The following is a 26197-nucleotide window of genomic DNA, read 5'->3' as shown; positions in this document are numbered from 1 at the left end:
TTTTCAATGCAACCTATAGTATTTATAGCACCATAAACAATTTATATACTTGTAGCTGTAAGTGCTGTTTGTGTTGCTTTGCCAATTATCTTGATGTAAAATTAGGTGAGAATCTTAAAGGCATAAAACACTTGAAACACATCTGATTATGTCATATAAACTCAGATCTCAGTTTCCAGTTATGAAAATACTTTTATTAGTCACTGTAATAAATTACTTTATCATTTTAGTTAATATTCTTCTGCAGTGTAGAACTCATAAGAGTAAATTGGTTGAGTGTGGCCTCAAAGTAAGTACATATCAGCAGTTCTCTCTATAAAAATCAAATGTTCTTACATTATAAAGGCCTATCCACAAAGCACCAATGTGAATTGTTAGCCACTAAATTGTGTTATAAATTTATTGCAGTTTATTAGCAAATAAACCCCCTCTTTTGTGTAGGTTTTGAAAAAGGAATTATCTGGGTAATTGCTTCAACCTTCTATTTTTACCTTGGTTATATCATTTCTTTGTTCACAGTTTCAGGAAAAGTTTAAAATTGGTCTTTTTTTTTTCTTTAAACAACCAATTAGGTTTCTCCAAACAACTAGCCAGTTGTTTCTGATGGTTTCATAAGATTCCATTGTTTGGGGTTTTACTTTACAAATTTCCTTTGTATGTCTAAATCCTTTTAACCAGAAGCACAAATGGTGAGTATGGGTTTGATCTCTCCCTCTCCTTCTCCCTCTCTCTCTCTCTCTCCATTTTAGTTGCCTCCAGCTTAGTTATCAGAACAATTCAGGCTTTTCAGAATTTTCATAAACACTCATATAAGAACTGGGACACAGAGAAGACGGATAAGTTGTGCCTGTAGATGACAACACTGTATTATGCACTTAAAAAATTTGATAGGAGGGGAAATCTCATAATAAGTGTTCTTACCACAATAAAATAAGATTTAAAAACAATTTGGGCACATTATACACTTGGTTAAAATTAATTGAATTTGAACCATATCATGATATCTGTGACTACTAATTAATTTTTTCCCTGTGAAATAGAAGCACAGTTTCTCTTCCCCCCAGGAGAAATTAATATACACACATACACACACATACACACACACTCACACATACACTCACACATACACACGCACACACACACACACACACACACTTAAACAGGGGAAGTGGAACAAGAAAAATATTTTTCTCAAGACAACAATATTTATGCAATTTAGCACAGTCTAAATAAAGCATCAATGTCTTGAAAATGTCATACGATGTTTAAAATCTGGTAGATAGGAAAATTGAAATGTGAGCCTTTTATAAAGGAACTTCATTGGTGATCTTCAAAATGCCCCAAATATAAAGGTTTTGAAGAGTGCTTGCAAGTAGAAAACAACTGATTTAAGCTCTTCTACTTTATGCACCTCCAAAAATATTTTTTAATCAGTATTTTTCTAAAAATAATTAGTAATGGTTAATCATGAACAAGGACCAGACTCAGTGCAAAAAGACCCCATTCAATGCATAGGAATTGAAATCAATAAGCCATTTTTATTCTAAAATGTTCTGTAACAGCATGTCTTGCTTACTTCCTTATAGGCGTGGCTTTAGGCCCTGTAAAGAAGGATGGCAGTTTTATTAATTTTGTATTGAATTAAATTCTGACTCCTTCCTAAATTGTAAGAATTAGCAATTTGCAATTCACAGTCACTCATAAACCTACCTGGATGTACCTTCCCAGTCCCCAAGGGCAAGGGGCTCTTTCCAATCAAAAGGAGCTATACAGGGTTATTCTTGAGAAGCACAAGCGAGAATGGAGTTCACATCAGAATCTTGGTTTGCAGCCCTCGGGTCCCCCAAGGCTGTCTTCCCTTTGCGGGTAAAACGTAGCTCTGAACTGTGAGAAGGTGAGGAAGTAATCAGCCCATGCTGCGCAACAGTCAGACAAAATCCTTTCCGAGACACATGCATTGGGGACTCTCCTGACGGGTCTGCTATCCAGCACAGCCTTGTTTATAAACAAATCTCATGTTACCCACTCCTGTCGTAATTTCCCCCGGAAACGATGTTCCTTGAATATTTATAAGAAGCATGTGTTCCAGAAAAGGCGAATAACTGGAAAAGATTTCCCTTAATTTCACTAAGTGTTTCAGCAGAGACAATGCTTCCAGGGATGGCATGGAAAGAATATTCCAATCACCCCACTCCTTTCACGAGGGTGAAAATAACTGTAAAGCTCTCAGAGAACTGCTTCTGATTACCATTTAAAGTTAGTGCCTGCACTATTAACTTTGGGATCTGTTGATAACTGTTCTTATGTCCGTTATTGTAAAATGAGTTTTTATGTGAACTGACAGTTATGGGGTTTTAGAAATAAAGCTCCTAACCCCAAGCTGGATGAACTACTGCTAAAACTTATGTAAAATAATTGAAAACAAAACAAACTCTCTTAAAAATGCATCGCTTCTATCATTTAACCTCTATTATATTTATAGAGAAACTTGTAAATTCTTTTATGTCTTTAAGACACATTTCCATTTATTTCTGTGTATTGGAGGAAAGAGGTCCTCTAATAGGAAAATTGAAATGTGAACCTTTTCAAAGTTATATGGGCATAAGAAGTACTTGAGCCAGTTGGTAGCTTTCAGACAAACTTCCCGAGAGTTACTTTTATTACCCAATGATGAACAAGTATATTTGTATAAATTCAGCTGCTGATGGAAAGCTGACTCATCAGAGAATATCACAGTCCTTCCTGCCAGCAGCCATGATTTGTTGGGGACATTAATGCCATCAACTAATTTGGTTAGTCCGGTCCTACCATCACCTGCCTCCTGTTACCAACACGCAACCTGGCTGTGCTTCTGTGGCAGCGGGTTGTGATGATGTTCGTTTAATAGACCAGAGGTGATTATTTGCATGAAGGAAGACATTGGTTCTGTTCCTTTTTTCTTAACTTTATACTCCATGAATTCTCTTAAATAATTTGATGTAAAACTATGACTTTTTAAAGAACTTCACTGGAAGCACAGAGTATAAAAATATCTCAATTTTTAAGATGCAAGCATACAGTAGTGTTTCAGATTATTTTTGTCAAAGGCAATTAGTTGTACAGCTCAAAAAGTTAGAACACAACATGCTACATGGTTCCGGGACACACTTGGACAGGGAGAATCTGTTACTGTTACTTACTCCAGCTGATCCATTAGAGCAAAACAGTACTTTAAATTGTATATCTTGGGGAAATATATTTTATAAAAGTAAACGTAAAAAACCAAACACAAAAACAGACTTGGGAGTTAATGCATCAAGTTGGTGATGATTTAGACCAATGTATCTCCAGTAAGTATTCAGTATCGTACTGTGTGTGCAGATTTCTCGAATATTCTACTGCTCGGTCGGAGGGAGGTTGGGGCGGGGGAGGGTGGAATGCCAGCCTACAAAGCGAAGCGTTATACCTGTGCTCTGCTATTATGTATAGAATAATCTCTCTTTCTTTTTCTTTTAAATTTGTTTTCCTCTTGCTTCCCAGAGGATTGTGTGGAGGACAATGCAACATAGTGTAAGCTTTGGTCTTCTTATCTTCCTCTCATCCCCATTTGTCTTTGTACAACCATTCTGGAGAGTTCCTGAGAAATTCCACCCCCACCTCCCCTTTCCAAATTGTCTAGCGAGCCAGCTGAACACTGCACATGACCAATGGGTTTAGTAACCTCCTCTGTTGGCATTTACGGTTAACCACCATTTGGTATTCTTTCCCAAGGGCAAGGTTTTCGATCTAAGCTTTGTGTGAGACTAGCTCATTTGGTGGCTGATTTAAATTCTACCCAAATGTTCAGACCATGTGTAGTCTGCCTAAAAAACTAGCCCTTCCCACTACATGTATATTGGCTTTCTCTTTTTGTGCTGAGTGAATAATTGCCTCACTAATAATAAAAACAAACCAACCTCAGCTCTCATGCATAAGGAGCTAATTTTTCCATTAACTGGGACATAGAGAGTTTACGGGGTTAAGAGATCGTTTCTGGTATAGGTTGTTTATTCTGTTTTTTTCCCTACTTTAATTTACTGGTATCTTTTAAAGCATTTAGGGAGGGAGCATTGGGTATTTTTTTACTACAAAGTAGTTCGTATTGGGACTAAGGACATTATGTTAACCATAATAATCAGATGGTTAATTACCTAATCTGATAATACCACTCCATGCTGGCCATACCCTATAACAAAGACGTGAACCCAACATAGCCTCATGGACCCAAGAGAGACAGTGACTCTCACCTGATGGGCACATATTTATTCATGTAGCACACCCGTAACGTCATGGTGCCACCTGTCAGCCTGGCCTTAAATTCAGGCAGTAGTAACACTATGTCTAAAATCCCTCCTCTACAATTCACTTAAAAAGAAGTCGTTCCCTGAGTGGTATCCCCACTCATTATTTCAGGTCTCTGAGCCCAGGGCAGTTTGGATGAGGTGAGAAAGTTGAGAGGTAAATCTGGAACAGGAATACTCTAGCAGGAAAGACCTTGAGGAAGGAACAGGGAAAACAGATAACTTAAGGTCGCCTGGTACCAAAAGGGAAGTGGGAGGAGACAACGTCATGGGTGGGACATGTCAATCAGGGTTCTATTATTTTGGTCCGATTGACATAACTAGAGAAACTCCAGTTCAGATAACGAGTGCCTGCCCTTCCCAACACATTCTCTGGATAGCTCCAGATTCTCCAGCGGTTGAGCCAGTTCAGTCTCCTTATCTGATGATTATCATGACAGTCGTAGCTTTCCCGCAAGAGGATTGACTTCCTTGAATCTAGGAGAAGGAATGTAAATCATAACATCCACCCCCCACCACATCCCATCTGCTGAACTTCTCTGCTTGCCTCCTATAATATTCTTTAGGCTCCCCCCCCCCCCCCAAATCAGGTGTCTATTGTTGGATTTGATTCTTCCAAAAATACAATGCAACTTCTGAAATCTATTGGTATGCCATCGGTGAAAATGTTGTTAATAGTATTACATATAGATTTAAGTACTTGCAAAATAGCAAGATATGCACTTTATTTTATAGTTTTGGAACAAAATGGACAAAGCAACTCACATTCTGGCATCATTTCCTGCCCGATGATTAATGCAAGTTTCAGAGTAAAGTGCTGGTCATAAAAATGTTCCTCCATGCCTCTTCGGGGCCATTTTGGTGTGATTTAGGAAGTCTTGGTTGTAAGGATTCAGGAAACTGTTGTTCGTTTTAAATTGCCATGGCATTTCATTGTCACCTCAAAGGATTCTGCATCCGGCTAAATCCACTATTTTGCATTTCAAAAGGATGTCAGGCTGTGTTTAAGAAACTGCTTTATTATCTAGAGCCTCAGCCACTAGCTTTGGGTGAAACTGATATTTCCCACCTTCCACCTTCACACACACACACACACACACACACACACACACACACACACACACACATCAGTCTTTGCTTGGCCTGAACAGAAAAAAGTAAAACCTCAATAACAACAGTAGACCAGATTTTCCACTTTAATTAGTTTTCTAAAGATAAATGGGTCAAGGCCAGATTGGCTTTCAGCCTCTGCTGCAGCTGAATAAATTATGCTCCATTCACCCCAGCAAACAAATGGCTACTGCTCAATCCACTTCAGATTGTGAACTGCCCAGTCTTGCCTGAACCTGTTTTATCTATTTGCTGCAAAACCCCACTGTGACACCTCAGTTTCATTTTCAATGAACCCTGGGTAATAACAGCAGCAAAATACAGTGAGCTTTCAAAGCAAGGAGAGAATACAAAACATTAAAATCAAACCATCCAACTCATTTAGTCTCGGTTTCTGGTTTCTGCCCTTCTCTAGGCAACATTAGCAGCATGTGGGAGCTGAGAGAGTTGCCTGACACAAGCTTCTTTCCATTTAGGATGCTTGTGGCAGATGAGGCCCAAGTGGCGACTATCATGAGACACACATATAAAATGATGGCTTATCTCCAGGACATTCTGCGTCCTGGAAGGATGAGCAGATCTAATTCAGTGGTATGCACTGTTGGAAACCTGAGTGGAATGCCTGCTCCTTATGTGGAATTTTCAGCTCACACCCAATGGACACTGGACTATTTTTACATCCTTGGGAAGCTGTTATTTCAGGCATATGGGAGATAAGTGAAACTAGGAGGAGCGTAGACCTCTCTTTCAGCACAGGCAAGGCTGTGTTTAATTGCATTGGGTTGTGTACCACAGGGAGAGCGAAGAAGAGCCATGCTGGCTACAGAATTCCCTGGGAGATGTGAAAGCTCATTCCACACCACTGCCTTAAGACACATTCAGAGAATCCTATGGATGCCAACAATAAAGTAAAGTCATGCTGTATATTTTAAATGGGGAAAACTTTTGCACAGCTTACATTAGGTATAAGGGGTCTGAAGTCATTTTAGGGTAATTTTTCCAACAAAACCATTTGCAATTCTTTGTTAAACTCTCCTTTTTCTTTAGAAACATTTAAGCAAGAGTTTTGCTGACCTCTGACTGCCATAAAAATGGAATGTTATGCTTTAAGAGCCTAAATATGGCTATATAGATTTTATACCCCCTTTATGGTGTGTTGATATGCTTATTTTTCCCTTCAGACTTGAACATTTCTTTCAGAATTCCTAGACTTCCACTAAACCTAAATTGATGCATTCTATAGATATCAATGAATCAACAAATATATTTATTATGTTCTTTTCCGTTGCATAGCATTTAGTAAAACTAACTACCATGTACAATCTACATTATAGCATGCTGTCAGTGCTAGCATCATCAAAAAAGACAAGAATTGCTGTTTTCAAAAAAAACACACACCACATTGCTTATCAAACCAATTAGACATACTGTATCTCTTCCAAGGAATAGCATCTAATACAGAGCCTCATAAAATGTTAGCATACGGGAAAGAGGAATTTGATTTTGTAATCTAAAATAGACTGCACCAATAAAGAATATGTGGAAGGTATATTCACCAACGAATCATCATTGACCGAATATGCAAACTGCAAGCATTAAACATCTGTAGCATCTTTGACAGAGGCCATATCAAATAGCTCACTCTCCCATCTTGTGCCAGATCTTTTTGTCCAAATCTTGAACAAATTACACAGAAACTTTGTTGTCAACTCTGAACCGGTCAGATGAAACAGTCCACCTGCACCCTCATTCACAGTACTTGTCCTCCTTCCAGCTATATCATAGGTGTCTGGGCAAGTTGATTAGGAAAGTCTGAATAGACAAGCCATGCTACACTGCTCAAACCATACCTTTTAAAATACGTGTGCATGAGAGGTATCACTTGACACAGACCTTTTATTAAATTATTGAACAGCTTGAAGAACATTTTCCTAGTCATGGAAAATCTGCAGTCATTTTTTCTCATAGCTGTCTGAGACATGCGCACCACAACTCCCAAATGTGGTGTTCACGCTTATGAGAGAGCTGAAGAAATGGGATATTTCATAAATACTGGTTTTGATGTATTGGCTGTATAATCAATCAGCTTTTAGCTGGCTCTGGGGCTTATAGAATACATTTTAAAGCACTGGGAATTTGGCTATTCCCATAACATTCTTGGACACTCTTTATTGCTAGCAGTAAACCTCAGGCATAAACATTGTAGAGAAAACCAGATGAGAAGAAACCTGTTTGAGTGAAAATGGACTTCCCTTCGTAAATGCGAAAGGTAGAAAGATATCTGCAACAGACAATCATTTTATGGTTTAAGCTCATTTATGGTCATTATTGTCAAAGACTCTGACTTCATGGGTATTTTCTTACTAAAAGACTGGCCAAGCTACTTTAAAAAAAAAAAAAGGTTGAAAGTAAATGAATGAAACAGCAGCTGCAACAATACAACTACATTGCTGGCTAACAAATGATCCTTTGTAAGTTGAGTTTGGGTAATATCTTTGGTAGCTTTTCCAGTACCGTAGTGATCCGGACAGGCCAAGCTAGCCAATGCAGTACCTACAAAATTAAAATAAAATAGAATAGCTCACAGCAACACAAGTTTATTTATTTCTTGTTCATTCCAAGTGCCCATTTTGGGCTGGCGGTGGGTCAGCTACACATGGTCATTACCCTTACTCCAAGACCCAGGTGACAGAGCAGCCATGATCTGGAGCTTCCTCTGTTAGAGTGGCAGAGAAACAGAGAATGTGGCCAAGGTGGTTGTTGATGTCTTCACCTGTAGGGGGCACAGCACACTGTTCACACCTCACTTGCCAAAGCAGGTCACATGACTGAGCCTACTGTCACGAAGGCAGAAATGTGTGTCCTTCTGTTTCTCACACAGAGAGTGAAAATGGACATATTAGTGAATAGTAATACTGTTGACCACAAACACATATGGCCCAGGCAAGATTTTTATTTTTGTTTTTTTCCAACCATAAGAGAACATTTATTTGTAAAATCAGAGATGGGAGAAGTAATTTGTAGAAAGAATGGGCTGAGGAAACAAGTTACAGAGCCAAAGGAAGGGCCCTAGGAACTTGGGAGTGAAGAAGGTAATAGTAATGCCAGGGGAGGGGAAAGGGAGAGAGAAAGGCTTGGGCTGCTCCTGGGAGGGAGAGGCCTCTGGGTCCTCAGTCCTAAGGGTTTTAAGAGTGGAGATTTTAGAGGAGGTCCCAAGAGAAGATCTCAGTAGATTTTCAGCAGTTTTCCAGGCGTGTCCTTTCAAGGGTTGTGGTCTCCACTAATGGACTGACCGGCACCAGTGAAGCAGGTCATTACTCAATGCAGCTGGTCCTGAGGTCAGCTGTGACTGGCTTTGTTGCTTTTGTGGGCCTAGAGCTGAAATGCAAGTGTTATCTCTAGGGAGGAAAGGTCAGGGGGTCCAAACCACAGGACCATCCAGTCCATCCATTATGCTAGGGGAGGAAAGGCCACCCTGAGGGGGACAGGAGCAAGGTCCCCACCCTACAGTTGTCCATTGCTAGGCACCCTGATGACCTTCTGTCCCTAGGCCATTGTCCTTGTTCTGCTCTTGTCTAAGACCCAGGCAAGATTTTTAAATGAATAAGACTCTATTTCATTTCTCTCTCCAACTTATTTGAGTAAGAAGAAAAAACATCCATTATTCATTCAACACATATTTATTGTGCACTAATAACCGAATATAGGTGACTGGAACATAATCAAAAAGTTCACAACACTTTGGGGTTGATAGACAGAACTAGCTACAATTTAAAGCAGACTGTGTCCTGGTAAAGATTGCATTTACATTTTTCCAGAATTCTAGGAGAAATCTATGTCCTTGTTACCAAGGTAGTATCTACATTGCCCTAGAAAACCAGCATCTCTTTCCAAGTCAGGTTGATTTTTAGCATCGATTTTACCTTCATGAACTTTTCATTCTATCATAATTCAACCAGAGCAAAGGAGGCCCACCCCAAATCTTAAGACAATATCTCAAAAGAGGCTATAGAAGTCGTTGCCGATGTGTAGGGGAAAAATGGCAATGGAAAAACAGAATGACCAAAGACGTTCTTATTACCGGCATTTAAATGCCTTTCAGATCCAGGCAACATATATTTAAAATGAGGCTTCGATATTGCACATCATGAGCGCTGCTCTTGTTGGACGTGATGTCATGTTTGCTTAAGCAAAGCAATTTTCCTGCTCTTCTCCTTTCCGGGTCAGCCTAGTGGCAGCAAGTCACATTGCTCACTCGCTCTTTCATACGTCATCATTTAAGATCACCAAGAATTCGCATCCTGGAGCCTGCCCTTGTCTCCTTTTACAATATCTGTTTATTTCTGAACATCAATGGCGAAGGAGAACGCCTTCCGCAGGTTAATCAGGGAACGCGCACAGGCTCACAGCAACAACAAACTAATCGAGGCGACGGGAGTCTCAGCAACGTGTGTGCCACCAGGCTTCCCCCTGGACTTTGCAAAATCGTGGAGCTCTGATTCTAGCTGGGAGAAAAATTACGATATAAATTCATAAATTATTTGTGTGTAGTGATGCAGTAAAACAATGACTTTGTAAGTTTTATTCTAAGGGATTCTGACCTTAGAAAACTCCCCAAAGCAGCCTGCGTGTATTTCCGTCAAGTAAAGTGCACTCCTCCGCTCTGCCCTGGAAGCCGAGCGTCTCCTCCCTTGCCCTGTGCTGGAAGCCGAGCGTTTCCTCCCTTGCCCTGCGCTGGAAGCCGAGCGTTTCCTCCCTTGCCCTGCGCTGGAAGCCGAGCGTTTCCTCCCTTGCCCTGCGCTGGAAGCCGAGCGTTTCCTCCCTTGCCCTGCCCTGGAAGCCGAGCATTTCCTCCCTTTGCCCTGCGCTGGAAGCCGAGCATTTCCTCCCTTGCCCTGCGCTGGAAGCCGAGCGTTTCCTCCCTTGCCCTGCCCTGGAAGCCGAGCATTTCCTCCCTTGCCCTGCGCTGGAAGCCGAGCATTTCCTCCCTTGCCCTGCGCTGGAAGCCGAGCGTCTCCTCCCTTGCCCTGCGCTGGAAGCCGAGCGTCTCCTCCCTTGCCCTGCGCTGGAAGCCGAGCGTCTCCTCCCTTGCCCTGCGCTGGAAGCCGAGCATTTCCTCCCTTCCCTGCGCTGGAAGCCGAGCGTCTCCTCCCTTGCCCTGCGCTGGAAGCCGAGCGTCTCCCCCCTTGCCCTGCGCTGGAAGCCGAGCGTCTCCTCCCTTGCCCTGCGCTGGAAGCCGAGCGTCTCCCCCCTTGCCCTGCGCTGGAAGCCGAGCGTCTCCTTCCTTGCCCTGCGCTGGAAGCCGAGCATTTCCTCCCTTGCCCTGCGCTGGAAGCCGAGCGTTTCCTCCCTTGCCCTGCCCTGGAAGCCGAGCGTTTCCTCCCTTGCCCTGCACTGGAAGCCGAGCATTTCCTCCCTTGCCCTGCACTGGAAGCCGAGCATTTCCTCCCTTGCCCTGCACTGGAAGCCGAGCGTTTCCTCCCTTGCCCTGCCCTGGAAGCCGAGCATTTCCTCCCTTGCCCTGCCCTGGAAGCCGAGCGTCTCCTCCCTTGCCCTGCGCTGGAAGCCGAGCGTTTCCTCCCTTGCCCTGCGCTGGAAGCCAAGCATTTCCTCCCTTGCTCTGCAGCACCTGGGGCGCTGGGGGAAAGTAAACCCGAAGCAGCGCGCCCAGGTCTGAGAAGGAAACTTATAGGCACCAGGCTGCCTAAACCGAGCTCCACACAGAAAACCCAAAAACCCAGAGGCTGTGTTAAGTGCGAGGCCTGTCCTCACCAAAATGTTTCCAGTCGCTCAGGAAAATCAAATCTTTATACAGGAGTCTCCAAGGAGCCAGAAATATGCCATTAGGATTTTAATAGTGAGGGCACAAGTGAAAACTTCTCTCTTTTGTCAAGCTGTCTTGAAAAAATAAATAAAATAAAAAGGTCTTTACACTATTTTAATTTTTAAAAATTGTCTTTTCCATGACTTTGGAAGGTGAGAAGTAAACTGAATCTCTAGGAATGTTTTTTGAAGAAGCTGACTTTGGATGACTTTGATCATTGTATGACAAGGAAGTGGCCGTGTGCGTGTGTTGTGTGCATGTGTGTTTATTTTTTAATTAAGATGCACTTGTTGTGACCAGTAATAAGTGAACAACCCAGAGATTGTTAGTTACTTATCAAATTAGAGCTGAAGCATGATACTGTCATATAAATGTCTGTGATTCATCACTGCTTTTTAAAATTCAGAGACGCGCAGTTGTTAACAAAATGTGACCACCTATTTCCAGTTCTTTCTCAACCCTTACGTGAAGTCCTGGCATCGACTTTACCCTCCCACTGATTGGGGGGGGTTGGCTCTTTCAATCAATTACTGAGAGAGATATTTCACTGTACCGGAAGGTCCATCTGTTTCTTCTTTAGTTCTATTTTTCTTGTATGTGTATTGAGTCTATATTTATAGTTATAATTTTACCTTCCTTGAAAATTGACCCCTTCATTTTTATATAGTGATCCCTTTTCTCTAGTAGTGGTTATTTGCCTTAAAGTCTACTTATTCCTGATAGTAGCATGATTATACCAGATTTTTTTTTGAGGGGGGTTAATATTTGAGTGATATATCTTTTTTTACATCTTCACTTTCAACTTTTCTGAACCCTTGTGTTTCAGATGTGCCTCTTGTAAACAGCACATAGCTGGATTTACATTTAAATCCAGACTAACAATCTTTATATTTTAACTGGAGCATTTAGTTTATTTAAATGTACTAGAAATACGGATATAGTTGTGTTTATTTCTTCCATCCCATTTTGTGATTTCTAGTTGTCTTAGCTTTTCAGTCTTTTTTTTTCTTCTTTCTAATGGACTGAGGATTTTTTCTTTCTACTTTTTATCTTTTAATGTTTAGACTCTAAGTATATCACTTTTATCATTTTAATGATTATTCTTGAAATTTTAGCATGTGCTTTAACTCAACAAAGTTTGTGTTTAATTAATCAATTAATATCTTTACCCTTAAAAACACAAAGACCATAGAACACCTCAACTCTGATAATTCTTCTTCCAAATGATATGCTGTTATTATTGGAAGATGTAATTCTACCTTGTAATTTTTTTAATCTTACTAAATTTTAGATTATTAGTATTTGTATTATTTCATACTGAAAATTTTTATGCAGAATTAACCACATTTTACACTTTCTTTGGTTACCATTTCTTCTTCTTGCATCAAACCGTCTGTCAGGATTCACTTTTCTTGGTCTGGAATACATACTACAGGTTTTACTTTACTAGGGGTTTTATTTGAAAAATGTCTCTGTTTGCTCTCATTCTTGGAAGACATTTGTGCTCAGTACATAATTCTAGGTTGACAGTTATTTCCTCTGAGTACATTTCTATTTATGTTTCACTGTCTTCTGGTTTTCAGTGTTGCTGTTGAGCAGTCTACTCTCAGTCGTCCCTTTGTAAGTAATCTGTATTGTCTTTCAAGCTGCTTTTAAGGTCTTCTTTGCTGTTCTATAGTGTTGATTTTTAAAATTTATTTTGCTTAGCATTTACTGGACTTTCTGAATCTCATGATTGGTCTCTTTCATAGTTCTGGAAAACCCCAAACCATTATCTCTTTAGTATTGCTCAACATAGTTCACTCTCTTTTTCTCTACTCTTACTCCAGAACTGATCAACATGTCAGACTTTCCAACTGTATCTTCCATGTCTGTTAACCCTTCTTTATCTCTTGCTACCTTCAGAATAATTTATTTAGCTCCACTTCTCAGTTTATGAACTATCTCTTCAGTAATATTTACTTTGCCATTAAATCCATCAACTGAGATTTTAATTTCAACAATTATAGTTTTCATTCCTAGTATTTATTTAGTTCTTTCTCAAATATGCTCCATCCTGTGTTTAATAGTATCTTACTCCTTACTCACATTTCTAAATCCTACCTTTTCTATCTTTGAACATATTTATTTTAAACTTTGTGTCTGAAACTTAAAATATCTGAAATATTTGTTGGTCTCATCTGGTATTTCTGCTCGCCTTGCACATGGTCCTTTATTTCCTTATATATATATATTATATTTTGTTTGTTTGTGGGGGGGTTTTTGTGAGCTTATGTTCCTTGGAACTTACACACTAGAAAGTCTTTGTGGCCTAAGGTGAAGAGTACTTATATTTCACTCTAATACTAAGGATTTAACCCCTTGGAATTCCAGCTTTCTGTGATATAGGCTGGTGGCCTTGGGGAAGCCCTATACTTTAATCTTCTGCCCTTTGCCCCATCCTGCAAACCAGTTAAAACCAAATTAGGACATCCGGGTCTAGGAAATGTCCTTATGTCAAAAGTCAATCTCAGTATTCTTGTTTTCTTTTCTGGGCTCCCATTTTCACTTAGGTGATTTCTTAGAGGATTTCTTACTTTCTTGCCAACTCATTGATTCCTTTAAAATATGCTTCCTACATTTTATGTAGCAGTGTTAGTTAATTTAAGCTGGAGGGTCAGTCAGAAGGTCCAGTTTTCTATACCTAGCTAAAAATGTATAGAAAAATACATACAGAGTAATTTCTTCCACCAGCTATGTGTTAAAATCGTTTGGCTTGGTGAAGCATCATACCATTTTGGATCAGAACATTGGAACAGGTTTTTATAAGAACTCTCTATTTCTAACAAATATTTTAGCAAATCCTATTTTGTTGAGCCATATAGTAGCTGCATGCCCTAACCTCATCTTCAAAGGTTGGTGCTGTTCTGGGTCTATCCCTAGACTTCCAGCCCCATTTCAGCAATGCCAGCACCTCTCCAACCTGAGCCTGCCGACCCCACCCACCAAAAGATATCACAGGTAACCAGAACTACTAACTTTCAGAAAGGCAAACTCAGGTACACCCTTCCACCTCATCCACTTGTTGGCACCTGGACAGGTCCCCCTTCTACTTACTGACCCAGGGCAAACGGGTAAAGAGAATAGTGAACAGAGCTAGAGAGCTCCCTGAAACATCCCGAGGGACTCGTTGTGGAACACTTTTCATGGGCAGTGGACCTTGTACAGCTGCTCAGAGCCATTTAATCAATTGTGTTATGGAATATTATGCTTCAAACTATGGTGATTACTATGCTTTTGACCCAATTAAAACACATATTGCACAGTATTTCATTAGTAGTAGTAGCAATAACATTAAAAATAATAAAATTTAAAATAAATAAAATATAAATAAGACTTAAAATAAGAAAACAAAAATAATGTTTTAATACCATTTTTCTTAAAAGTACAAAGCAATTTTTGGAAGGGGTTACATTTGCCAAGTTTGCAGACACCCCAGGGGCTAGGTTCAGACAAAAACCGAGCTGGTCCTGCACAGCCATTCTGTGGACTGCAGAACCAGCGCGTTTTAAGCTCTGCAAGTGACCGACCTTTCCTTCAACAGAACACTCAGAAATCTGCCCAGGCCCAAACCTGTACCTGATGGGCTAGTGCTAATACATGGAAAGTGCATAACATATGCCTGCTGGATAGGCTTGCATGGCACACAGATGTATTTCATTCATTCATTCATTCATTCATTCATTCATTCACTCACTCACTCACTGCCTCTGACAGAGGGCAGGCACAGGCAGAGAAAGTAAGGAGTGTTTGGCCTCATAAACCTGCATCCATAAGCTGCAAATGCCAACCCACATGGTTTAGCAGTGTCGATCTCTTACCTTACCCCTCCCATCTCTCTCAGCCCACTTGAGGAATGAGCACCACCCCTCCCAGGGGCACAGCTCCTTTTTATGTCCACTTGCTACACAGAGTAGATGCTGAAGCCAGGCTTCGGAGGCACACAAGGAGAATTCAAAATTCTGACTATGTGATCATGAGCAAATTACTTAACCTTGCTCACACTTTCTAAGCTGTCAAATGGAAAATAATATATAGCCCCTGCATTACCATGTTGTGATGATGATAGCAGCTTATGTCACAAAGCTCCTAGCTTAGCCATTGTCTGTATCAATCTTAGTATTATTAATATTATTGATCATAATGGTGGTAGCACTAGATTAAGTATGACCCTTAATTATTATTAATCATAAATAAGAACAATATTGAATTTCAAAGATTTTGTCTATTCCTTGGGATTTTCACTTTAACTCAAAGCCTGTAGGTAAACTCCATTGCCCCAGGCCTTGCTCTTTATAGAAGGCGGCTGCTTTGGCTTCATGCCTCAGCATTTAAGGAGAGCTAAGGCTACCCACGAAAGCTTTCCTCCTGCCTTAAGGACCAGAAGTGGGAATTAATTCTGGCTTTCACATTGTTGTCAGAGAAAGGTAAAGCTGAGCGCCTCTCTAAGATACAGCCACATAGTAAGAATACAATGAAAAGTCCCTGGGTGAACGCTGGGGAAGCTGATAAGAGATTTGAGTTCTATAAAAGTATTTGGGAAGCATGCAGCTAAATGGTGGATGAAAATAACCTAGAGGAATGATGGAGCACAGAGAGGCGAGGGACTTGCTACGTCTCCGGTGATTCATTTCTGAGAGGAACGCACATCTTGTGGCCTCCGGTCACCACCGAAGGCCGCCACTGAAAGCCTTTTTAAAAAACCATTCAAGCCAGGAAGGTAGAAATACTGGCAGATGACATGAAAAACCCAAATTAGGTGGCTGAATCAGATTCGAAGACAAACAGCATCTGATATAATAGCTTTTTTTTTTTTTTTTAGCTCACTTGAAGTTGAACACAGGGGCGTGTCATCGACAGTAATTTAACTGTAAAATGGTCAGCGCTCGGAGAGTAGATCTGACTATCGGGACTGACAGGCAGTGGAAGGCTCTTGCAACTATTTTTACATTCCCCTGTCTTGGCCTCTTCTCCCTTTAAAAATAAAAGGAGAAACAAGGGTGCAAAGTTATTAAGATTTAGTGACATAGGAGCCAGAACAAGAACCCAGGTTTCTTATTTCTACCCCAGATTTACGTCCACCAAACTGTCCCACCTGCCTATCTTACAAAATATGACATAGTTCCAGATCGGGCCAGGATCTGTTAAACAGCCTACCCTGGCTAAGCAAATAGGAGGGATGGTCCACATTTGTGCGGTGCTTTAGAACAGACAAAAGGTTTTCACGTACCGAACCTCGTTGGTAAAGGCCGAAACAACTGGAAGGAGCTATTTGACGTTTCCCTGAAGAGACTTTCAGGGCTGCCTTTCTGTTTCCCAGGGGCCAGTGTAGCATTCTCTGGGTGTCCGTGATGTTTCTCCTGCCTTCAAAGGTCAAGCTCGAGGTGAATGAGCACGTTAGTGGGTTCACGGCTGTTTCTTCTCTCCCTGGCTGCCCTCTGAACAGCAAGCCCTCCCTTAATGCTGCTGGTAGGTTCTGCGAGTTTAAGGGAAAGGGCATGCAACGCAACCAGTTTTACATAGACTGAAATGGCATCTCATCAGTGTTATAATGAAAGGATGTTAAAGGAATCTACATTTTTCAAGGACCTGTTGTAGTTTCATAAGAACCTCTGTTTGGGAAAGAAAAAAAAAAACAAGAAAGAAAGGAAGGGAAGGAAGTCTAAAAGAATCAAAAAGGCACTGGGGCAAAAGAGGAGAGACTTTATTCAGGTTAACAATTTGCAGACAGCCTCCTGCCGAAACCAAAAGTGTTCTTGGTGGAGACAAAGGAGGAGAGGTTGCTTTTTATAGAGACTTTTCCCACCCGCAGTTCCCATTTTGGTTCTTTTCATGCAAATGTTTCAAAATTGTACAGTTCTGATTGGTCCAAATCATTCAGTTCTGGTTGGTTGGTATAGATGGAAATGAGGATACACTGTGTATAGTTCTGATTGGATGGGGCAGGTCTCAGTCCAGCGGTCAGTCCTGCAGTGGTTGACTTAGATGGCCTAAAGAAGAGGGGCAGAGTGTGGGAAGCTGAGAGTTCAGTCCAAGGTTCCTCCCCGTATACACAGTACATGAGGAACCCCTGTCAGCAAATGGCTGCTGGGCTCTTATTATTTAAAAAATTTGGGTCCTTGTTTGACCATGGGGAGTCCATCTCAACAGATAAATTCCTTCTTGGAGGTCACATCAAATGAATCTTTCTTCTTGAAAGAAAGAAAGGATCTTGGTGAAAGCCTGGGGCAGAGGGTGGTGGGGTCTGGATGGTGACTACTGTGTGTTTCCAGAACGTTAAATCAACTATCCTCCTAAATTTTCTTTTCATTACATTGCTGGTATCTTCTCAAAGGCTGCTGATCATAGGATTTAAGGTATTAATTTTATAAGTTCTTCCTATACAGCAATAGCATTATCAGGCAAATTATTTTTGGTTCAACTGGTGATTAGGAGTAAAAGCAATGGCTCTATTGATTTAAAATGGTAAGAGGCTTTCAGCATGTTATTTAAAATGCTTGTTGAAATTGTATAAAGTTCCCTCAAGATTACTAACTTTTGGTTAAAATCCTTATCACATAGTTTTGTCTTCTGTGTCCAAATTATTGCATGATCTTGAATTGCAATCAGCAATTTTTCAGCTCTTTTGAGTCATTGTGATGGAAACCAGACTGATTTATCCTCAAACACCAGTCATGTGTGGCTTTGGGCTGGCTCTAAAAACAAGACCATTTGTTCAGCTAAGTAGAGTAAGAGGCAAATGAAGCCAGAGGCCTGATCCTTAAAAGTGTTGGCCAAGGCCTTCTTCCTCACCATGAAATTAAACCATTCTCCTCAAGAGGGTCATGTGAGAACTGAGACAGCATCGAGCCAAAGTGCAGAATCACCACCACTGCTAGGGAGCAACAATTCAAAACATTTGCTCTACATTCAAGGATCCTTAGAGTTGGAGGGACGTTAAAGTCCATCTAGTCCAATACTCCCACTTTGCCAATGGGGATGCCAGAATTCTGAGTGATGAAGTAACTGATGAAAAATTCCCACTGGCTTAGAGCTAAGATATTACTTTGCATTTTTAACTTTGGCCTAAGTAATACACCCAGTATTGCATTTTTAAAAATGTCATACCAGTTGTAGAAAGCTTGTTTTTAATTGTTTTATTCCACTAAGATCAGGAATTTTTCGCATTCAGATATATATATTACAGAAAAGGAAAAGCCACAAAATTATAATCACAAAGAAAAATAATGTAAAATCAAACTTGTTGAACTCACTGCCACAAAAGAAGGTAGATTTTTTTTTCACTTAATAGATTTATTTTTCAGAGAAGTTTTAAGTTCATTGCAAAATTAAGCAATAAGTACAGAGAGTTCCCTATTCCCTGCGTGCTCACATATGCACAGACTCCCCCACTATCAACATCAGGCACCAGAGTGATATACTTGTTTTTTGTTTGTTTTGGTTTGGTTTTTTACTGCAAGTCTGTGCTCTTTGACCAACATGTCCTCAATTTCCCTGCAGTCAGCCCCTGACAACCACTATTCTACTCTCTGCTTCTCTGAATTTAACTTTTTTAGATTCCACATGTAAACTGTACCCCATATAGTATTTGTCTTTCTCTGTCTTATTTCACTTAGCATAATGTCCTCAAGGTCCATGCATATTGTCCCAAATGACAGGATTATGACAAGATTTCCTTCTTTCTCATGGCTGAAAATATTCTTCTGTGTGTGTGTGTGTGTGTGTGTGTGTGTGTGTGTGTGTGTGTGTACACATACCACATTTTTATCTGTTCATCCATTGACAGGCGCTTAGCTTGTTTCCATATCTTGGTTATTGTGAGTAATGCTGCAATGAACATGGGAGTGAAGATATCTTCAATATCCTGTTTTCATTTCCTTTGACTATATACCCAGAAGTGTGATTGCTGAATTATATGCTAGTTCTATTTTGAATTTTTTGGAGAACTTCCATACTGTTTTCCATAGGGACTGAAACTATTTACATTCCCACCAACCACGCACAAGGGTTCCCTTTTCTCCACACCCTCGCCAACACTGCTCTTTTCCTTCTTGATGATAGCCATTCTAACAGGTGTGAGGTGATCAGAGTTTTACACTTGTTATACTTGATAAACCTACATTGGCTCTCCTTTCCATCCAAGCTGATTTTAATTTAGCTAGCAAGAGGACTTCTATCCTAAGGGCTGCCATTTTGCCAGTGAAAACACACAAAAAGCACTAGAACCTTGGGCAAGTCCCTCCAGCTTTCTTCTTTAGTTAAAATGGCAGGGCAGGGGGAAGGAAGAGCGAAGCAGATGGATAAAAATACGTGAGAAAGCCTCTTCCTTTCTAGTTTGCACACACGAGCATTCTGAGAGCCATGACCATTAAGTCAGGGTAACTCATCCCCTCCTCCTATGAGACCACCTAGAAATACCTGGGAAAGGAGAGTTCACCTCCAGCTCCTACTGGTATTTTGTCAACAATAACTTTCTCAAGAGACTTTCACATGAGACTTGTATTTGTAATTCAGCATCTACCAACATCAACATGAGACAGCACATATTCTCAGTATATCTCTGGGGCTCAAATTCCAAGGCATCGAGAGGAGATTTTGTCATTTCTTTCTCCGCATGCATGATTCCATGCATAATTTTAAAAATAAGGGCCCACTGCTTTCCATTGGAGCCAGCTGTTTATGTGGCTGCAATATTGCTTTACTAGCTGGGTTTCTGGAAGTGCCTTTTCCCTCTGTGTCAGCAAAACTGCTCTGCGGATGGGGCTGGGGACTGTTGGAATCTCATGGAGATGATTAATTGCTGTGCGTCTCACCACAGATGTTTTACTCTTCTCAGTGCCGTGGGCCTCTTTCATCTCTTCTTCCAGGGAAAGCGCTCTCTCTCCAGTGCTCCTTCTTTCCTGCTCCATCCTCTGAATTTGCAGTTCCTCCTTTGCTTCCTCACAACTGTGGCTTCCTTCCTAGAATTCTAGGCCACAGCACAAGGAAAACAATGTGTTTTCATATCACAGTAGATTTACTGCAGTCAGAGCAAAAACAAAAGCAAAACACTCTAAAAATGTCAAGCTCATCCTGGCCGGTGTGGCTTAGTTACTTCGGCATTGTTCCATGGACTGAAAGGTTGCTGGTTTAATTCCCAATCAGGACACATGCTGGGGTTGTGGGCTCCATCCCCAGTAGGGGAGTGCAGGAGGCAGCTGATCAATATTTCACTCTCACATTGATGTTTCTCTCTCTCTCCCCCTCTCCCTTCCTATGTCTATAAAAATCAATAAAAATATTTTTAAAAAATAAATAAAAGAATAATAAAAATGCAAAGCTCTTGGGAGGAATGTCTCCTTGCTAAACTGACACTTCACTGTGACTTCAGTTCCCTTTTCAACATTCTTATTGTTACAGTAACACTGGATGACCAGATTGACAAAAAATATAGATTCAAAATATAGATTGGATCATTTTTTCATGAGAAGTTTTTTGCATTTGTTTTTTGCTTTATTAACAAAATTTGTGATACAAAGTAAATGGTGTGTGATCACTGCTTATAAAATTGAATCTAAGTCCAAATCATTTCACATACTTCCCCCTTTCCTTAAATAACTTCAGTGTCTCCTTTTCCTACGACAGAGGAGTTTAGCTAAGAAGTTTCCTAAATGCGAGAATCAGTAGGGCCACGCTGTCTCGTGGGGACTTTAAAACTGACTTCTCCATCCAGGCCTCCTTCTTGTCCTTGCCCCCTGATTTTGTTGGGAAATAAAATAGCTGAGGGTTATCTTTCCCCTTTCCTGGAGACATACTACAAAGCCAACAGAGAAAGAGGGATCTGTAGCTGTCGTCTCAAAGGACATCTCTGCTCACTAGACCAGCATTTCTGAATATATGGTGCCTGGATCACCTACATCCGAAGCTTTTTAAAATGCAGATTCCTGAGGGCCAACCCAGAGAAGCGGGGCAGCCTGAGGCATGAGGGGGCAGCTCACCTGGAGGTCAGGAGACCTGGTTCTAGCCTACCTCCTGGCCCTGCTCTACTGTGTGACCTTGGACAGCCCCGTTCCCACATGTGTAAACTAGGGGGTGGCTGGACAGCAGTGCTTCTGCAGGCCCTTTGAGTGACACAGTCATGAGCTTCGGTGGAATGTGTGGCCCTCCTGCCCACTGACCGGGGGCTCTGGATCCCACTTGGGAGCTCCTGAGAAAGAACTCTCTGGCGCTGACAGCCCGGCTGAACTAAGGCTGGTGAGACGCTTCCCACAGAAACTGGAGCCTTGGAAGTTTTACCTCTTTTTCAGAAAATCTGCTTAATGTCCTTGAGGGCAGGATTCATATTTCTTTGTTGTCCTAAAGGGAGTCAGAGAGGGAAAGTTAAAAAAAATAAAGAAAAAAGAAACTAAATAAAATGTCCACAAGAACATCCCAAAAGAGTAGAGGTGGGGGAAGAGTCATGCTTGAACTTAAGCCTCTGAAAACATTTGGCAAAACGCTGAGCTCTCTCCCCCGTGTGCAACGTTCTGAATTTTCACATGAGCTCAGTGTTCCCAGGACCCACCAGACCCTGGGCCCCTCACTTCCTCCACCTGAAAGGATGAGTCCCCGGGAGTGGAGCTGCCATTTGCTTAGCCTGGGAGACATCCGATTCTTCCTCACAGTTGCACTTCCCCTTTGAGGCAGGACATCCCAAATCACACAGCCAAGGTCTTCACCCAGGGTAGGCTTATACTCCACAGGACCTGCAGAGAGTGAGAAAGTGGATCTGATCTTGAACAACTGTGTAAATGTCATTGAAATTCATGTGTTTTTCCAGGAGAAAACCACCTTTCACTCACGATGTTGGACTGAATGCATTTGGGAGACCCAGAAAATCTCAGGTTGTCCCATAATTTCCCGAATTTTTTCTTTTCTTCTCCTTCTTCCCTTTCTTCAGTTTTGTTCAGGAAAGAAATCCCTGGGTGAGATATTTTGCCCGTTCCCATAAATATGACTTTTTGAACCTCCCAAGAGGCAGAAAGGAAGCCAAATGTGATTACTCAGCCTCTGAGGTTTCATCATGTGGTGATTCATCAAAGGAACTGAAGGTGCTGCACATTTCTGAACTTAAATATGCCTTCTGAGAGGCCCTTTGCCGTGTTGCTTTCATGAGGAAAGGAGGAGCCATGAGAGGGGTCTCACAGTGGGACAAAGCACAGCCCTGGGCTGCCTGCTGTATCTGGGTTCCCCTGACCCGTATTGATATCACTGAGTTTGAATAAGTTCAGTCTCGCCTTTGCTGTTATCCTGGAAACCTCGCACCCTCTGCCTGTGCCCTGCCTAGTAAGGCTTTGTAAGAGCATTTTTCAAAGATGACCAGGCAAGCAAAAATTTTATCTCCTTTAACACCTGTGCTGGGCCACTGACCAAGTGACCTTGGGCAAGTCAGTTAATATCTCTGGGTACCTCAGAAACCCTCAGTCTTGACTCTATATTAAAATGACCTGGGAACATTAATAAATACTGGTGTCTGGGCCCCATCCCTGGTGACACTGATCCATTTAGTTCGGGGCTGGCCCAGGCCTCAGTACTTGGGATTCTCCCCATGGGTTTCTATTGTGTAGCCGAGGTGGCCAACCACTGTGTAGGCCCTTATTCTTTAAAGTGAGGTTCTTAGACCAGCAGCATCGGTATCCCCTGGCACCTGTTAGAAATGAAGACCCGCAGACTCCACCCCAGACCCCCTGCTTCAGAATCTGCATTTTAACAAGGCCCCAGGTGATGTGTAGGTACCTCGAAGTAAGAGAAGCACAGCTCTAATTCCTTATCTGTTAAGGGAGGGTAAGAATATTCACAATGTGCTGCAAGTTTTCCCTTTACCATCTCAAAAAGGTGCAGAGGAGAAACTGCATATATAGGCTTTTAAGACCGTAGCCTCTTTCACAAGGATCTGGTGTGTGACCTCATGGGTTTGTTGGTGTGATCGCTGTTCTTATTTGGTTTTCTTAAGAGGCTGATGGTTAACATTTAAATGACCATGTAAAATGGTTCTACAAGTTTAATAACACTTTTTTATCTCAGAAATTGGACTTCTTTCCTGCCCCCACCAAATTTAATAAAATTGGCCTCCTTTTCGTATCACATTTTAGTTTGACTTGGAGGTTATAGATCAGTGCGAGTTGGCAGACTGATTTGAGGAATAAAATGAAGTGTTTTGTTTAGTTTTTAGGATGGGGACCAGTAAAATAGGTGAACCAAAGGCTCTAACTGGTCAGACAAGTGTGTGTGTGGGGATCAGCAAACTTGCCCGCAGGCCACTGGCCTACCTACTTTTGTAAATAAAGTTTTATTGGAACACAACCTTATTTGTTCATTTAGGTATTGCCAGTGCTGCTTTCACTCTAGTACTCTTGAGACAGACCATATGGCGTGCAAAGCCCAAAATAATACTTGCATATTCCAAAGGCTGGTACTAGCCTTTCACAGAAAAAGTTCACCAATTCCTGGTTTAGAACAACTACTAAGTGAGGCCAAGATTGGGTGTTGACTGGCCATCTGGGCCCATTTTATTTATCTGGGTCCACGGCCCCTAATCCCAACCAGACATTGGCAGGAGCAGGTGGAGGGTCCAATAAGGATCCATCTGTATACTGGGAACAAACTTAAGAGCAAAGAGAGCCTCTTGTTTTTATATGGAGAGCAGCATTGTCTGTCAAGCTTGTGGAAATATTGTTTGAGCTTCTATCTAAAAGGTCCCCTTCATATGTAACTGTATTTCAAAATAATATCGGGGGGAAAGCCTAGCAAGAAAACTCTGACTTAATCACAGAAACATCAGTTTTCCAGTCTAGGTGGAAAGCAAGAATTATTACTTAGGAAAAATGGAAGGCAAATTAATTTGTTACCAGGCTATTTCAAGCAAGAAATTCCTTGCTCAGGGAAAGTTTCAAGCACATGCAACATAGATATTAAGCCAATTTTGGATGATCTCAAAGACTTCCTAAAAAGAAAACATATGCTCTTTCTCTCTGTCTCTCTCTCTCTCTTCTGTGGGCTACAGAAAAATCAAGAGCCACGTAAGATTCATCCTCTGCTCTCAGTCTGAGAACTAGTCATTGCTGACCTGCTAACTATATAGCAGTAATGCTTTGTGTGATAGGAATTAAAAGAAGGGATGGGGTAAGCAAAAAGAATCCCCCCAAACCTGGGTTCCTGAAACTGGATGCTCCCTTGACTATATAATCTTTCTGAATTTCATATTTTTTCTCTCACAATTCTTTTGGGTCCCTTCTCTCATCCTAGTTTGACTTTTATTTCTTCCAGTAGGCACCTGTAAGGTCAAGAAATTGATCACAAGGGGGCCAGATGTGGCCCATTGATTGGCAGCTGGATTGAACCGAAGTATAGCAATTAGTTATTGCCTGATTCCATCCAAATGGTGTTTCTAGATCCACAGTGGTGATAAAAAGTGAAAGTTCTGCCAGGCTGGTGTGGCTCAGCGGTTGAGCATCTACCTAGGATCCGGGCGATCGGGGTTCGATTCCCGGTCAGGGCACATGCCTGGGTTGCGGGCTCGATCCTCAGTGGGGGGCATGCAGGAGGCAGCTGATCAATGACTCTCTTATCATTGATGTTTCTGTCTCTCTCTCCCTCTCCCTTCCTCTCTCTGAAATCAATAAAGATATATATATATATTTTTAAGTGAAAGTTCCAAGTGTGGTTGAAAAAAAAAAAAGAGCAAGAGAAAGATACTAGCAGTCTTGGGTCTAACAGATTGTTCAAATTATATTCTTTCTGTTTCACTTTGCAAGTTTTTATCAAAATAGAAGATTTGAAGTCTTTGCATAATCTCTCTGTACATAGTTCTTCCTGCCAGTTTTATTCCCTCTGGTGTGCGGCTGGCTCAGCTGTTGGTCTCTGGCAGGGGGATTCCAAAGTGTGGCTGATTCTGCCCTCAGAGCAGAGCTTGAACTGTGTGGTTTAAAGATGTATGATGGCTGGATACATATGGATGATGTCTTTTTGTCAAATCATTGTAAGAAGTAGATTACTTCTCAAAGCTGTTTTTTCATTCTCTGGAATTTTCTTTCCTTCCCCCCCCTCCCCTTTTTTTCTTTTTTTATAAACAGAATCAGTTTGGTGGTTCTGTCTGCATTGACCAATAACAAGTTTTGCTATGAGTGAATTTGATGTCAGGAGATTGCAGGAGAAGTAACAGATGTGAAGATCTCTGTTTACAAGAAAGACACTTGTCTCTCTGTGAGTTAGGGGAGAGGTTAACATTTTTTCTCTGTGTGTTTACATGAAGTTTCTGGAAATCATTGCAAGGATTCTGTACATGACAAGAGTTTCTCAAGGGCAATAGATGAGGGATTTGGGGATGAAATTGGTTTGTGCATCAGGGACGGAAAAGGATTCCAGGCTCTTCATATGCTGTATGAATTAATATCTGTATGCATTACCCTCTTAATAGAATGCTGAGCCAGGAAGGCTTAGGAGCTGCTGAAGTTTACTGTAAAATACTCAGAACCTCTCTTTATTTTTTGCCATATCCTTCTTCTACTTTATTTATATCTTTCAATTTTGAGGTAATCGTGGTTTTTTGACTCATTGGTCTGCCTTTTTCCAGGTTTTGCATTAGATGCAGCCATGCGCATACATTTTGCTCAAGGCCAATGTTACAGAGCATCTCACCTGCATTCTAGGGTGCAGGCTCTGAGCTCTGCCCCTGGGATTCTGAGTCAGTCACAGAAAACCGCAGCCTGAGAAGTGTCAGGGTTTCCCCCCTTGTCCAACTAGAATAAACCCAGTTTTAGAGTCTGCCCAGTCCCTGTCTCTCCCTGGTGAATCACAGAAGGAAACCAGAGAAGTGGCCGCAGTTCACTCCTAGTATTCTCCTGGGAAGTTTTGACTAATAATAATAATAAATCAAAAGTGTAAGGTG

The 26197-nt window shown here is 41.4% G+C and overlaps 1 protein-coding gene across 1 annotated transcript in view; it reads left to right on the top strand.

The window, feature by feature from the left end:
• GPC6 (glypican 6) overlaps nt 1-26197 on the top strand; it is a 1010768-nt gene that overhangs the window by 915593 nt on the left and 68978 nt on the right. The gene's annotated exons all lie outside the window — the stretch shown is intronic.

Source organism: Miniopterus natalensis, chromosome 2 (assembly GCF_054644295.1).
Source record: "Miniopterus natalensis isolate mMinNat1 chromosome 2, mMinNat1.hap1, whole genome shotgun sequence".
In the NCBI taxonomy this organism is placed as follows: Eukaryota; Metazoa; Chordata; class Mammalia; order Chiroptera; family Miniopteridae; genus Miniopterus; species Miniopterus natalensis.
Note: the sequence above shows the minus strand (reverse complement) of the source record. Positions and strands in the feature narration are given on the sequence as shown.